Source organism: Plectropomus leopardus, chromosome 5 (genome assembly GCF_008729295.1).
Source record: "Plectropomus leopardus isolate mb chromosome 5, YSFRI_Pleo_2.0, whole genome shotgun sequence".
Taxonomy (NCBI): Eukaryota; Metazoa; Chordata; class Actinopteri; order Perciformes; family Serranidae; genus Plectropomus; species Plectropomus leopardus.
This window is the reverse complement of record NC_056467.1, coordinates 33,255,120-33,270,619: the sequence shown is the minus strand read 5'-3', so window position 1 is coordinate 33,270,619 and position 15,500 is coordinate 33,255,120.

Here is a 15,500-nt window from a genome sequence, read left to right as displayed (position 1 = left end):
TTAAAAAAAAAGTTAGTTTCCAGCATAATAACTAACTTTTTGCGAAAGCCTCTCATTTTGATTTACTCATCATTTTTGAGAGTTTTAAGTCATCACTCTGAGATACTAAGTCATTATATTCAAAATTCTTCTTAGAAAGTTTCTCATTAAATTGACTCACAGGATCTTTTTTTTTTTTTTAAACACAGTGGGTTTTTTTATGAAACATGTCCACTTTCAAATGCTTGGAAAGTATCTACCAAAGTGTATTCCTTAAGTAATATAAATAGCCTACCTAGAGCAGAATGTGTGTGAGCTAATGGGGAGCTGAAATATGGAACGATGATTGTTTTCATATGAGATTTTTGGTCAGGGAAATTATTAGTAACTGCCTTATTTACCTGACCATGTTAAATGTCCATATAAATGTGCTGTGTGAAACTGAACGTTGTCAATCTCATTTGCTTGGTTGTTGTTCCAGTGTTGAAGTTGTCACTTGGAGAAAACAAAAAAAGAATCATAGATGCATTTTTTTAATCCTGGTTTCCTCAGCAGTGGCTAGGCTTATACTTTTAGTTTGCACTGAAAAAAAAACCCAACAACAAAACAAAAGTCAAACAGAAAGTGTGCAGGTTGCAGGAAATAAAAGCTTAATGTGTTTTTGGGATTATAAATTGGAGTATTTCTATTGTTTGCTTGAATGTTGTCAAATAAAAGTCGTAACTTAGAAACACTGATAGGGTTAAAACATCACAAAGTGTCTGACTTGTATGGGTTTTTTCCCCCCACAAATTAAATTATAATTCCATAATCTATAAATATAACATTATCACACACAGCACTAGCACTGTAGGGAGCTGAAGTCAAAGCAAGAAAAGATTTATGACTCATAGTCTGATAGTTGTGACATTGGAGCGTGCGTTGCTAATATCTTTAAACTGCTGTCTGTGCTAACATGGCTAAAGCTAATGTAACAGGTGCAGCTAACATGCTAGCTTTATGCTTTCCCCTAAATTAATATGTAATGCTTTGACTGTCAGTCATGTCAGAATTATGAAGTATGTTGTATTTAATCATTAACTGCCTTGTTACACTAGAAAGCACTTATATTTCTAATTCTTAAGGATGTTTTTCAAAAATGGAAATATATGAAGTTAAGTCTGTTTTTTATGTTTTAGTCCATTAACTACAAATCAAATATCTGTACATTACTGCTGGCCTTTTGTTTGTGTTTATGAATGTGGTTTTTCTCTCTTTTTTAAAGTTTTTTTCAGGTGATGGAATTTAAGTCACACAGAGTCTCATTAGATAATTAAATAAAAACGGCTAAAATATGTAAAACAAACAGTTTTATATGTGCATCACAAAAAATCAGAATATTGTGATAAAAAGCTAATTCTTTGTTATTTAATTCAAAAAGGTAACCTTTCACATACTGTATATTCACTACATGTAAACAAATATTTCAAGCCTTTTTTGTTTTAATTTTGATGATTTTGACTTATATAGCTCATCAAAAACAGAGATGCAGTATCTGACATTATTAGAATATTTCCTACAATCGTTCAGAAAGTGATTTACAATTCCAACTTCTGAAAAGTATGTTCATTTTTATACTCCTTTAATATGAATGACTGCATCAATGTGGTTTGGTACGGAGGCGATCAAGCGATCAGCACTGTTCAGGTTGCTTTGATAGCGGCCTTCAGCTCATATGTATTTTTGGGTCAGGTGTTTCTGATATTTCAAAAGATGTTTTTACATTTTATTTTATTTTTTTACATTTTTCGAGCTGTAGGCCATAATTATCAATATTAAAATAGAAAAATGTTGAAACATTTTAGTTTATATAATGAGTCTAGAACATATTACATTGTCACTCTCTTTAATAAGTAATGGAAAATATTGAACTTTAGCACAATATTCAATTTTTTTAGATGCACCTCTTAGTATCTAATAGTGGAGTGTGTAATGATTAATCTTTGTTTCTGTCTTGCTGTTGAACTCTGATTTAATGTTGTACTTTTTATTTTTTCCGTCCGCTAATAGCATCAATAGTGTCACGTCCCAGCTGAAACGAGGTGCTGCCTGGTTTATTTTTTTACTGTTTTAAGTGACTGAAGAGTTTCTGTTAACCAGCATTTTGTTAGCGCTGTGAGAGATGGGCTGTTTGTGAATTTAGCTCAGTCAGTCTGAGGTTTGACCTGCTCGTCTTTCACCATCTGATCATTGGCTTTTTTTCATTAAGAACCACTGTATGTTGATATTATAAGTCGTTTTTTGCGGGGGCTGCTTGCTTCACTTGATTAAACCCAAATGTCTCAGGGGAAGGTGTCAGTCCAGGTTCCCTAAAAAAAAGTTGATTTCAGGAGGATGGTGCCTTTGAAGAGGTAGGACAAAATCATTAAGAGGGAACTTTGTGTATTAACTGCCATCTAAAATATTTCACTTTTTTTTTTTTTAAATCAGTGTTTGATATTTCAAAAACAGATCCAATCCAATGCGCTTGCTTTTGTACACGTGTTTGAAGAAAACAAATAAAATGACCTGTATTAAACATTTGGATTTTCTGGCCCTTTAATGTTTACTGTAACGATGGGAGGTCGGGGGGGTCGGGGGTGCACTTCATATCATGAGAAACACTGACGGGTGGAGATGGGTCAACTGCTCAGGTCATGTGACTTAATGCTAACATTAAGAAAAAAAAATGTTTTTAAAAGATAAAAATGTAATACTACGTGAACAAAGTTGATGGCCATGAAGTACTTTAAAATGTGTTTATAACATTTTGTGCAGAATTATGTTTTTAAGGATGATTTTGTTAATACAGCTTTGACTGGAGGATACATTACACAGATAAGGGTATAACATCAGCAATAATTACTCAAAGAGGCTGCTGCAACAATTTGCGTCACTGCACCAGATAAATTCTCCAATAACTACGACTCTCCATGATAGAATATTGATATTGTAGTGTCACCACAATGACGATGATAGTATAAAAATAATAATAAAACATTTTATTTTATTTATTTTTTCACACAACTCAAAGACGCTTAACAGAAACAAAAACAAATTTTTTCTGGATATACAAACTGTAATTTGGAAACTAAAAGTCACATTTTGAAAACAATCAAGAAATTCTGTTATTTTAGGCTAGATAAATTAGAAAATAGCATGTGTTTTATGTTTTATGTGCAGTATGTTCAAAAGTCCTGAAGGAAATTCATACTATAGAATGTCCATCAAAATCATGAAATAATGTCGAAGTATAGTTTGTCGTCTGCTTAAATTTTTCCATGATTTGGAACGACATACCATAGTCTGACATATATTCACGATTTTGGACAACATACTATACCACAACTTTTTTTTCATTATTTTGGTCTTACTATAGTATGACATTTTAGTTATAGAGCGCTTGTCACAAAACTCAAAGACACTTAACAGAACAAAAACAAAATCAAATACAGTCAGTAAAACATACAGAATAAATAAAATCAAAATGAGTTAAAAACAAGACAAACGAGTATGAAATGTGCAGAAATCAAATATTAAAAACAGATTTAAAAAATTGGGTCTTGAAGTGGGATTTGAATGTGTGGAGGTTAGTGCAGTCACGGGGGTTAGCTGCTGTAGTTAAATGTTTTGTTTTAAAATGTTAATATATCATCAAAGATTAAATTCGTTTCGAGCATTAAAAACATATCGTATGTAAATAACTGTGGTGTTTTGTTTTTGTTTCTTTTATACTTTACTTTAAAAAGTTTAAAAAGTTGGCATATGAATTATTCAAAAAGCAGAAAGTGTTATGGGCAAATATTTCTCTGGAGATACAAACTGTAATTTGGAAACAAAAAGTCATATTTTGAGAAAAGTCAAGAAATTCTGTTATTTCAGCCGAGATAAATTAGAAAAAAGCATTAAACTACCTTTGCAAAATATGTATATATGCCCTCCCATTGAAGAGCTAGAACGCTCTTTATTTACAGTGACTAAGAAAATAATTCTGGGATATAAACTAACAAAGCACACAGCAAAACAAGCCTTACATCACATATACAAAATTATCCAGAAGACTGGTAACAAAGTTTTTTAAATCAAACACACTATATATCAAAGTCAAAATGATTTGCCTGCAGTTTTACTTACCAACAGACTTCACAAAACACACAATCTAAAAGCTTTTTTTGGTGGTGTAAGAGGTAAAAGGAAGAAAGATCCTCTCCGAGTAGCAATACCCATACTACCATAGTATATATCAGAAGTTTTCCATCTTAATATTCAAAAGTCCAAATCTGATTTCTATTGAAGGCCAAAGGTTCAGAAAGATCGGTGAAAAGCATCTTTTATTAAACTTGCTCATAACTTACAAGCAACATACATTCAAGTTTAAGGTAGTCTGAGACTAAACACATTCAACCCTAGTGGGAAAAACATATCACTGTTTGACTGCCATCAGTTGCTTACAACATAGCAGTCTTTTTTGTTTTTTACTTTTTAAAAAACTTTTTTTTTTTTTTTTTAACTTTTTCTAACTTAAAAAAATATATTATTTTTATTATTATTAGTTTTACTTTTAGTACAAAAAATGTAAGTTAAAACAAACAAAAAAACACTCCACTTGTCTTTGAAAACTTAGTTTTGTTGACCAGTTTTTCTTGTCTTTGCACATTTGGGCAGTGACATCCTCACCACATTGACCATGTAATGAACACTGACAGAAGACACCGTTAGCCATTAACCAACTTGCTAATTTTGAATGGACGCCTGTTAGCTGACCTTTGAACTCGGATCTCTGTATGGATCTCCAAATAGAGAATATTCTACAAAACTAGCATTTTATTGATTAGTATAAAACTTTTTTTTGTTAAAGTAACGTACACTTTATGACACTGCATTATTGCAGTCCTAACGTGAGGTGTAATCTGAGTCCAGATTGACTTGCTGTCTGGTCCGGATCCGGACTTGATGACGTCTGCTGTATAGCTTTCCAGACAGACATTCATGTCAGATGTAGTATGCCCAAAATAACAGCATGTTCTACTGCAACAGGTCTGATTTTGTAGTATGCAAGCCAGCATGCTTTTCTGGCTATTATTACCCACAATCCTCTGTGCTGTGACTGATAAATAACATGCAATTAGCTGCAAACAGATGACAGCTTGTTGACATCTGATTGATGTCTGATTGACGGCTGATTGACAGCTGTCAGAAGCTGCAGTGACAGATGACAGTGCATTAAAGTGACTGATGGCGAGGAGTTGAATACTTATATATTTGCATTATATGAAAATTGTTTAAGTGAACAAAATTACAGAGAGAAAAAAAGAACAAAACAATGATAGAGAATTGCATATGTAGGCAAAATTTTGGTAATATAAAATAATAAAAATTGTTTGTTTGTTTGAATCTACGTTGTATGCAGTGATAACTTACATATATTACAAAATGAAAGCTCTTCGGATCAATCTCCATCTCTGACGAGCTCTGTGAATGATGTTTTCTTTCATCTCCATGGTAACGGATATAGACAGAGGGTTAAAGTTCAGCGCGCAGTTTTATGAAGAAGTAACATGTCCTGATTGTATGCATACTGCAATGCATCAGTACATACTTTGTAAGGGCAGCTGTAGTACCTCTTAAAAGTAAAAAAAAGAGTTAGTATGCAATTTAGAAAGCACCTCTTCTGTGCTCCTAGGTTTAAAATGTCCTCTGTCACCTGTTGGACCAATGCAGTGTGAGCAAAGCCCTATGAAGGAGCCAATCAGGAACTACCACCCACCTTGCAGCATCCACTCACACTCAAACACATACGTACACACACACACACACACACAACACACTCACACACACACACACACACACACACACTCAGGGGAGGAGAGAGACACCTGACAGATGAAAGCAGCAAAGCAAGCACAAAATCTCACGGTCTTACCATATTATTATTATGACATTTGTTTTTTTTTAACATACATATTATACTATGACTGTCTGTCAACATACTTTACTACTATTTTTTTTTTCAACATACTACTATATACTACTTCAACATGTCTTTTTTTCAACATACTACAATATGTCACTTTTTTCAACATACTATATACTATGCCTTTTCTCCTGATTTTAATTAAAACCGGTATATCTATCTATATCTATATTTGTTTATGCTGTAGCCTTTTTTTTTGAATGAACCAAATATTCTTGTTAATTTGGAAATATTTTTCCAATAATTCACACTCATCTTCAGTAAAATATTTGAAAACTTCTTCCACCACTGCAGGTTGAATCAATGGAAGCAACATTAAAGAAAACTTTTCAAAGATGGAGCTATAAATTAATTTTAGGGTGGATCCATCAAGGTAGGTGTGTGATGCTGGGTGTCTATGACTGTGTGTGTGTGTGTGTGTGTGTGTGTGTGTGTGTGTGTGTGTGTGTGTGTGTGTGTACGACTAAATGAATGATGGCAGGTTTTGTATTTTGTCTTGCAGCAGATTTGCGTGCAGGATCTCGTGCCGCGCTCACGTGTCTGAAGAACGCCGAGTCACTGCGATCGGTGACACTGCTAATACACTAAGCAGGGATTACCAGCGCAGGACAAGCAGCTGTGTGTGTGTGTGTGTGTGTGTGTGTGTGTGTGTGTGTAGCCATGCGCATTACGCAAAGCGTAATTCTTATTGTCTGTCACTAAGATGTGTGTAATGTTTGTGTGTGAGCGTGAACATGATCCACAGATATTTTAGCTACCAGTGATGAGAAAATGCCTGTTTTTTTCTGCTCTTGTACTTCTATCTTTGTGAGGACATTTTTGGATACTGGGGGCCATGCAAACCTGTTTATTTTATTTTTTTAAAGTATTTAGAATTTTGAGATTAATTGCTGAAATGAAACACCAAAGATTTAAAGGCAAGAAACTGATACATATTTACATTTTCTGCAAGTTTCTTTTCTGAGCAACCCAGTCACCAGAACAAAACAATGACATTGCGGATTTCTGTAAACAGCAGATGCATTACAATTGTATGCAGTTGTTATAACATGCTATGCTATGACATTGTTTCAATTTTTTTCATCATACTATACTATGCCTTGTTTTTAACTTTTTTCATTATGCTACACTCTGACTTTTATACTTTTATACTGCAGCTATACTATATAGTTATTTTTTGACTCACTATACAAAGACATTTTTTGACACACTATGTTATGACTTTTTTCTACAAACTATACCATGACTATCTTTGACATGCTATATTACAATATTTTGTTCCATTTGTTCAACTCACTATAGTATAACAGGCTTTTTTTCAGTTTTTAGACATGCTACACTATGACTTTTTTTTTTCAGTTTTCTCCTTATTACGTCCTTTATTTGAACATCCTATACTATGTTTTTTTCCCAATTTTTTTGATACTATGACTTTTTTTTAGTATTTTCAAAATAATATACCATGATGTATTTTTTCAGTTTGTGTGACATGCTATACCATGATTTCTTTCTTTTTTTTTTTTCATTTTTAAGACACAAAAAATGCCTATTACCCCTTTTTTTTGCTTAAAAAGCCTTGGTTTTTGGAGCACAATCTGTCCTGAAAAAGTAGCAATCAGTAAACAAATTAGCCACTTTTCGTGGTATTATTCCCACTGGAAAAAAAGCAGTGAGTCGCTATAAAACACCCACATTTGGTGCTCAAAGCTCTGCTAGGAACAGGGCGACTGGTTGCTACAAAACACCTATGTTTGGCATCTCTATCCTCGTTCAAAAGAAAGTGATCCCCACTGGAAAAAAAGAACTGCTACAAAATGCCCATGTTTAATGGCTAAGAAGCTGCCAGAAACAGCAATGAGTCACTAAGTCACTACCACTTTTATCATTTGTTGATCTCAATCAAGAGTCTGCAGCTTGTCAGGCAACCATCATCTCCACCTCGTGATGAGTCTTTAATTACATCACTTCAGAAATGTTAATATGACTTTCCCTACAGCCTATTTTGTCTAGAGGCGTCTAACATGCCCTCGCCTTTTTGGCAAGGTGACTTAAACTTCCTAAAAGGAACCATGTTCACACTCATAATCACAATAAGTGGGTGTGAAAGACATTTTACTGTGCATTAGAGTGGAGAAACTTTGTTTTGTCTCTAAAAGGTTTCCTTCATTCTGATTAAAAGAATTGGAGACCTCTCCTAAATTATACTGATTCTTTGACCTCCTTGCCAGTTTGTGAAACTAAGTCTCCTTTTTTTTTTTAATTAAAATTTTTATTGTTTAGGTTTTTTTTTTTTTTTAAAAAAAAAAAATCCTCGTGTTTGCTTTATTGTTTTTAGTCATTTTCATCAAAATATGTATTTATTATTTTCTTATCTTATGCATGTAGGGTATTGGTAAACGCAACTCATAAGTTTTGTGTTGATTGTTGACAATGGTGTGTATTCCCTTTATTTCTGTTCCAGCTTCTCTTTACGCAGTAAGGGGAGAAAACATAAAAAAGGGGTGTTCTGTGATTCCTATGCCTTTTATTGTTCTTCCAATAAAAAACATAAATTAAAAAAAAATAAATGCTGACATGATACACATGAAACGTGCAAATGTAATGTTTTTGTCCTTTACATAAATGCACAATGCCGACATTTTCTTCTGGCGACTGGGCTGAACTCAGAGGATAAAAGCAGCCTCACTGTGTAAGTTTGATTGAATGTCACCCTCGTCAGTGGTTGTAGCTCCAGCGCCCAGAACAGTTCTCAACTGTTAAATGTTGTGTGTAAATATAATAAGCTGTATGAGAAATGACTAAATAAAATACAGTCTAAAAGGGTTTATGATTAAAATCAGGAACTTTTGGATCAAATAAAATGTAAACATTGATGCAGCTTGACAGTGCTAAGTAATAGCATTAGTGGTGTGTGTGTGTGTGTGTGTGTGTGTGTGTGTGTGTGTGTGTATGTGTGTGTGGAAGTGTAAAGAGTGTGTTGTGTTGTGTGTAAACATGTGAGTGCACAGTGTGTGGCAGTCATTCTCAATGACTGTCAACAGTAGTGTGTGTGTGTGTGTGTGTGTTTGTGTGAACATGCCCATGTCCATGTGCCCATGTTTTTGTCGTGCAGCTGTCACGTCATGTTTGTCTTTCAGCCTGTGATCTTTCTGTACAACAGTGTGTGTGTGTTAATGTTGCCTTAATTTTCCTGTTTTTTTTCCTCTGCGTGTTCAGACAGTTTGCATCAGTGTGTTTTTTGCTCCAGAGAGCGATTTTTTTTTTCTCTCTTTGAGTGTGTGAGCAGCAGCGTGGTCGCTTGTGAAGGACTCGCCTGATAATATTCTTTAATTTGTGTGACTCTCTCTCTCGATTGTATGTGTGTGTGTGTGTGTGTGTGTGTGTGTGTGTGTGTGTGTGTGTGTGCATGCTCTGCTGGTGATCCAGTTAATGAAAGCTCTCCATCTGTTCGGAGAGTGCCGGCAGGCCTGCAGCTGGGGATAAAGATGATGATGATATCTGCTCATTAAAAAGACAAAAAAAGAAGAAGAAATTTTTAAACTTCCTTCTTGTAAGTCATGAGAAGACTGGAAACAACTGTGTCATTGATTTTTCAAATTTCTAAATTTGAGCCCTGACTCCTCCTGAATGATTTCCTTTTTTTTTTTTTTTTTTTTTTTTTACAAGAAAATTGTCTTCGGGGAAAATTATGAAACAAGATTTAATTTGTATGAAAAATCAACAAACCAGCAGTTGTATGCCTCTACTGTAAATAGTATTTAGCTTTTGAAGGGCCCACACATCACTTCTCACTCTTCCCGTTCAGCAAGACAGTTGTACGTTCTACTTCAATGTGCTCGATTCCACTTTTTAATCTATGTATTGTCCATTAGATGGTCCAAGTTTGGACAGACAAGGCATGTTCTTCAGTCTTTGTGTGCAGAAATGGGATGTCAGCAAGGGGAAGAGGACGGCAGCCAATGCATGAATGGATGCGATTGTTTCCTCACAACCGACAAAACTGCTTTAAATTCAATTAGAGGGCAAATAAATTCGTGTTAGCCGAGGAATCTACCAGTGGACTTTTAACCCTGCAATCGTGAGACAGAGGAGAGACAAAAACTTGAGATCTAAAAAAGTGAGGAGAGCTTTAAGCTCTTACCTGTATGCTGTTTACCAGTCTAAATTATTTTGGTGTGATTTGCTGAGTGTTGGAGATACTGGCCGTAGACATATCTGCCTTCTCTCCAACTCTCCAATATATTATAAGTAAACCACACTTGGCTTGTGGTGCTCAAAGCACCAAAAATGTATATATATATATATTTTTTTAGCAATATCTCCTTTTTTTAAAAAAAACAACAACAAAAAAACAACAGTTCCTCAAGATAATCCACAGAGTTTCATGTAGGAACTATTTGCTTTGGACCAAATTACACACCCACCAACTGTGGAGAAGGAAGCATGCATCTACTCATGGATGAGAGTTTTGTGCTCGTGACAGCACGAGATGTAAACAATAATGCTGTCTTGCTTGGCTCAGTGGTGCTAGGTGAGCTAACTGTGGATGCACTCTTACTCCTGCACAACTATTGCTGCATTCATGAGGTCGAAGTTTCGGAGTTGGAAGTCTTTTCTCCAACTTGGTTGTGTTCATGTGCTTTGAGGTCATAAAGTGGGAACAACATGGAAGCTACAAAGCAGATGGGTTGCATTTGTATGCTAAGAGTGTTAAAACAAGTATTTTTTTTATACATTTTTTTTTTTATTTTTTCATATATTATATATAAATTTTTTTGTATTTCTGGATTTAATCTAGGTCACTCTACATGGACAGCACTGTTGATATATTAGTGACACTTTTTCCATGTTTTGGATTTAATTAGGTCCGCCATTTCTGCTGCCCTGAAACATCACAAATCGGCAATTCGGGTATCATCAAAAATTCTCTATTTTCCCCCTCATAATTACTACTTTGGAGGGTTGTTCATGTGCTTGTAACTGGCGAATATGTTAAAAAAACAATTTCTCCAGGTAGCATGTAAAGACAGCATATATCCAATCATCTGCTCCAGGCAAGCTACATCAAGGGTTTACATTACACTGCTACATGTAGCTACATGCTCACTTAAGGGAAATGTGTCATTTCAGTTGCCTATGGTTCCAGATTTTGGACCATATGTCTGCTGGAACATGTACAGTTGTTTAGAATCTTTAATTGGTGAGCAGAGAGAGCAGCTATATGTGGCTGCAGTCATTATCTGGCTACAAGTACTCTGCTACATGTAGCTATATGCTAACATCAGCAAAAAGCAGAATGAGCCACAGTGAGCAGTTGGAAGAAGCGCTTTAGAGCTCTCATTGCGCCATGTCCTCAAGTTAAACAGCTTTATTTTATGTATCTGGTGCACATGGGGTACTATCATGTACACCAGACTCTTGTAGGAAGAAAGTCTTTTGCTCACGTCCCCGGAGGAGCTCTGGAGCTAATTAAAAATGTTTTCCGCCTTCACAGTTTGTTCGTCTTTTGTCCTTAATGACTCCCCTAAAAATGAGATGATTCATCTCAAAAGGTCCATCCTTGAACTTCATCTGAAACAAAAAACTGGAGCTTGTGAAGCAGGAAGATTATAATAAAGGGACAATTCACCCTAAGATCAAAATACATATTTTCCTTTAACCTGTAGAACTATTTATCACTTCACATTCTTAAGGTGTGAATGTTGGAGATATCGGCTATACAGATTTCTGCCTTCTCCCCAGTGTAATGGAACTAGATGGTACAGCGTTGCCACATGGCAACAACCCCATTTTAAGCCTTGTACACACAGATAATACAGTCCAAGTTATGATGCAATGCATTAAAAAAGAGGTGGGGTTCTAAATAAACCAATAGCAGTGTTTAAATTTGTCACATTACTTTCTATAGGCCATTTTGAAACCCTTTTCTGCAGACATCATCGACGGGAGGAGCCTCACCATTTGACGCCTAAAAATTCAACAAAAAAAGTGTTTTTTCTGAAGTTTTTCAACGGGAAAAAAAATATACACTCAACAATAGGTTAGTTAAGTTCATTATCATGTAGTTTCTTGCACTGTAGTCGATCAATAAATAATAGAAAATGTTAAAAATGTGTACGTTGCCATATGGCAACACCGTACCATTATGGATTGCTAGCCTGGCATGTTAATAACATTTTGTATTTAGTTATAGGCCTACTTTGCAATTGCATTGGTGTACACTGATCTTCTATAGTCTATAAACTATAATAATGCACTTTGTGAGTCCTTTCCACATTGCATATGATGATATTTGACACATCTTTCTTCCATTTACAGAATGAATGCAAATTTTTTTTTATGGTACATTGCGGAAAAAGGCTGAACTAGCCCTCCCACTAGATGATAGTGAAGATGACAAAGAATTCAGTGACGAGGAAAATGAGCTGCTGGAAACAGAGTGAGAGTGATGAAGACAGTGAGACGGATGAAGATTATGAGCCAGAGAATGAGGACAGTGGGGACAGTGAGGACAGAGACAGTGAGGGCAATGGAGACAGTGAGGAGAGGGAGGACAGTGAGGATGAAAGTGAAGTGCCAGGTATTACCAGTAAGAGAGTGTAAAATGGGTAACACTTTACTTGACGCCTGTTCAGGCTACTGGGGATTGTTTATACTATAACATGAGTTTTAAAATAAATGTTACATACAATTTTAAACAAAACTCTCATGTTTTCATTACTTTCCATTATGGTACGGTGTTGCCATATGGCAACGAACCCTAAAAACTACTAAAAAAATAATTATTTTTTGAAAATGTCTCTTAATTATGTTTACTTGGTCTATTTTAAGACAAAAAAACACCCCAAACATTTTTTTTACCAACTGGGATCATAGTGCGTACCATAGAGGGTTAAGGTGTGAATGTTGGAGATATCGGCTATACAGATTTCTGCCTTCTCCCCAGTGTAATGGAACTAGATGGCACTCAGTTTGTGGTAGAGTTGGACATATTTCAATCAATAAATGTATTCTTGCTTGGTGCTTGTATACTGGGACAAGAACAGTAGACCAATTAAATGGCCTAATCAAGTGATAACTGTAGTTCCATTTAACTGTGCATATAAATGTGCTGAGTGTCTGTTGTTCGTCGCTGCTGTTAGCTCATGCCTAGCAGAGAGTGCAGGAGAGCAGCTCATGGAGATTGTTGGAATGGCAGCAACAGCTGATAGATGCCCCCCCTAACATAAAAAAGGATTTAAATTTCATAGGATACACTTGTCAGGTTCCCATTAACCCTTAAATTGTGCAATTTTGAAATTGCAAAATATAAAATACACCTAATTGGAACATGTCAATTTCAAAAACCTCCCATTTATTGTAAAAAAGTTTTTACACTGGCATGAGGTGGTATTTCAGGCAATTCTAAAAAGTCATATTTCCCAAAAATGCAATGGAAACAATTTATTCGCTTTTCTAGGTCACATGATGCTATGGCTATGTGCCTGTCAGTAGGAACTGGCTCCCTCAGGAGCTACAATAGGGGTTATTGCATCACATCAAGTTGAGCGGATCATTCGGAAGTTTTGAATCGACAAAGTGTGGACTATCACCCAGAAATCCTTCATACTTGGCTGCTCCCTTGTATTAGGGACTCACTTTTCCATTATTGTTCGATAACATGCCTCCATGGCCTTAGATTGGAAATAATGACGGCTAGTAGTGTGGTGGCTACAATAAAAATAAACCTGCTAAATGTTTTGAACATCCATCACCATGCTTCTTGGAACATTATCGCCAGAGGAGAAGTCGCAGTCAACTCCCAATTGAACACTCAGGGGAAATGCAGTCATGACGCAATTGTGTTTTATCAACATTTCGTTTTGCGCAAATCTCAATGGAAACTCACATAGTGAATACTCATAATAACAGCTCACAACATTTTCTACCATTTTAATTACATGGCTTCATAATCAGTGTGTATGTATTTCTGTCTTTGCACGTTTTTGTTTTAATTATGAATCTACAGAATAGTGTGCTCTCTATATGGTCTCTGAAACTATCTCACAGTGAACTCAACATTTCAGAGGAAATGGAAAGAACTGACAGAAAGCAGGGAGGAAGGACAGATTCCAGTCACATTCCAGCTCTGAAGCGGCTGAGTTCAGTAATTTAAGATATCTCTATTTGTGAAGAGCACACAGACTACGCTGTTGTATAATGGACATTTCAGCTGCATCCATTTCACACAAAACCTCCTTCAGTCCTGCAGCATATAGACATGTCCCCTCTCTGTTCGCTGTTGCTGGGGTCTCAAAATTAGGGCAACAGTTTTTCGACATCCTGACTGTTTCTTATTAAAGATCTCGTCTCCACAGAACTCTAAAAAACAGTGTAGACTTTGTTGCCTTGCCTGAACAGATGTAAAGAAAAAAAAATCAGCGGCAAACTAAATTATTGCAGTGATTTAATTTAAATCCAGCAGCAGCAGTGAGGTTGTGATTAATCTGATTTAAAACGTACACAGAAGGTTTTGGTGGAATTTAAAGAAAATTGACATTAAATAGAAACATGCATTTGATTGAATTAAAATGTAATGGAATTAGTCTTTTAAATGGTCAAAACATACCAACACAAAAACAGGAAAATGCAGTTTTGGCGGGCTGCTGTCTGTGCGTTACCCTCTCTCCTCTTATGACTGTATAGGGGTTGAACTAAACAAGGTGATTGTGTGTGTGTGTGTGTGTGTGTGTGTGTGTGTGTGTGTGTGTGTGTGTATGTGCATTTGCTAGGCGAGTGTGTTCACATGGTTACTATGTGTGTGTGTGTGTGTGTGTGCGTGCTCAGTGTGTGGCTCCAGGCTGGACACACACTCCCTGATCTCTAGAACTAATGAACCGTCCAAATTGTCGGCCATATTCTCGAGGTTTCAGCATCCTTAAAAACCCTCCCTTTTTTTTTATAGTTTTATCATCCCAAACACATTCTCTGCATTTCACTGTCCAAAATAAAATGCACACACACACACACACACACACACACACACACACACACAGATCCTGTTTCATTTCATTAAGCAGGGCATCAAGTTATGGCTAAGCGATGCCAGAAAACAATCTTACTGTTTGTGCACGATAAAAAGTCTCTCACTGAGTGTCGAAATGTAATTACTTGTTTTATCTTGAATCTCTCTATCATGAGGATGAGATTTTCACTTTACTCTTCATGTTACAAAATGTCTTTTGCATTTCAAATTAAAAGATGACTTCATAGAAAACCATCTGGCAAAACTATAAAACTATAACAACTATATCAATATCTAATAAAAAAAGGCCCTCCTCATCTCAAAAGGTGAAAGCAAACATAGCTGGTTGCCTGAAGACTGTAGGTGGATTTCCATTAACCCTCAATTGTGCTACAAGAAATTACGCATATAAAAATACTCCTAATGGAAAACATGATGGAAAAAGTCCCATTTATAGCAAAACAGTTTTTGCAGTCACATGAGGTTGTATTTCAGGTGATTTGAAAAAGACATGTTTCGTTAAAC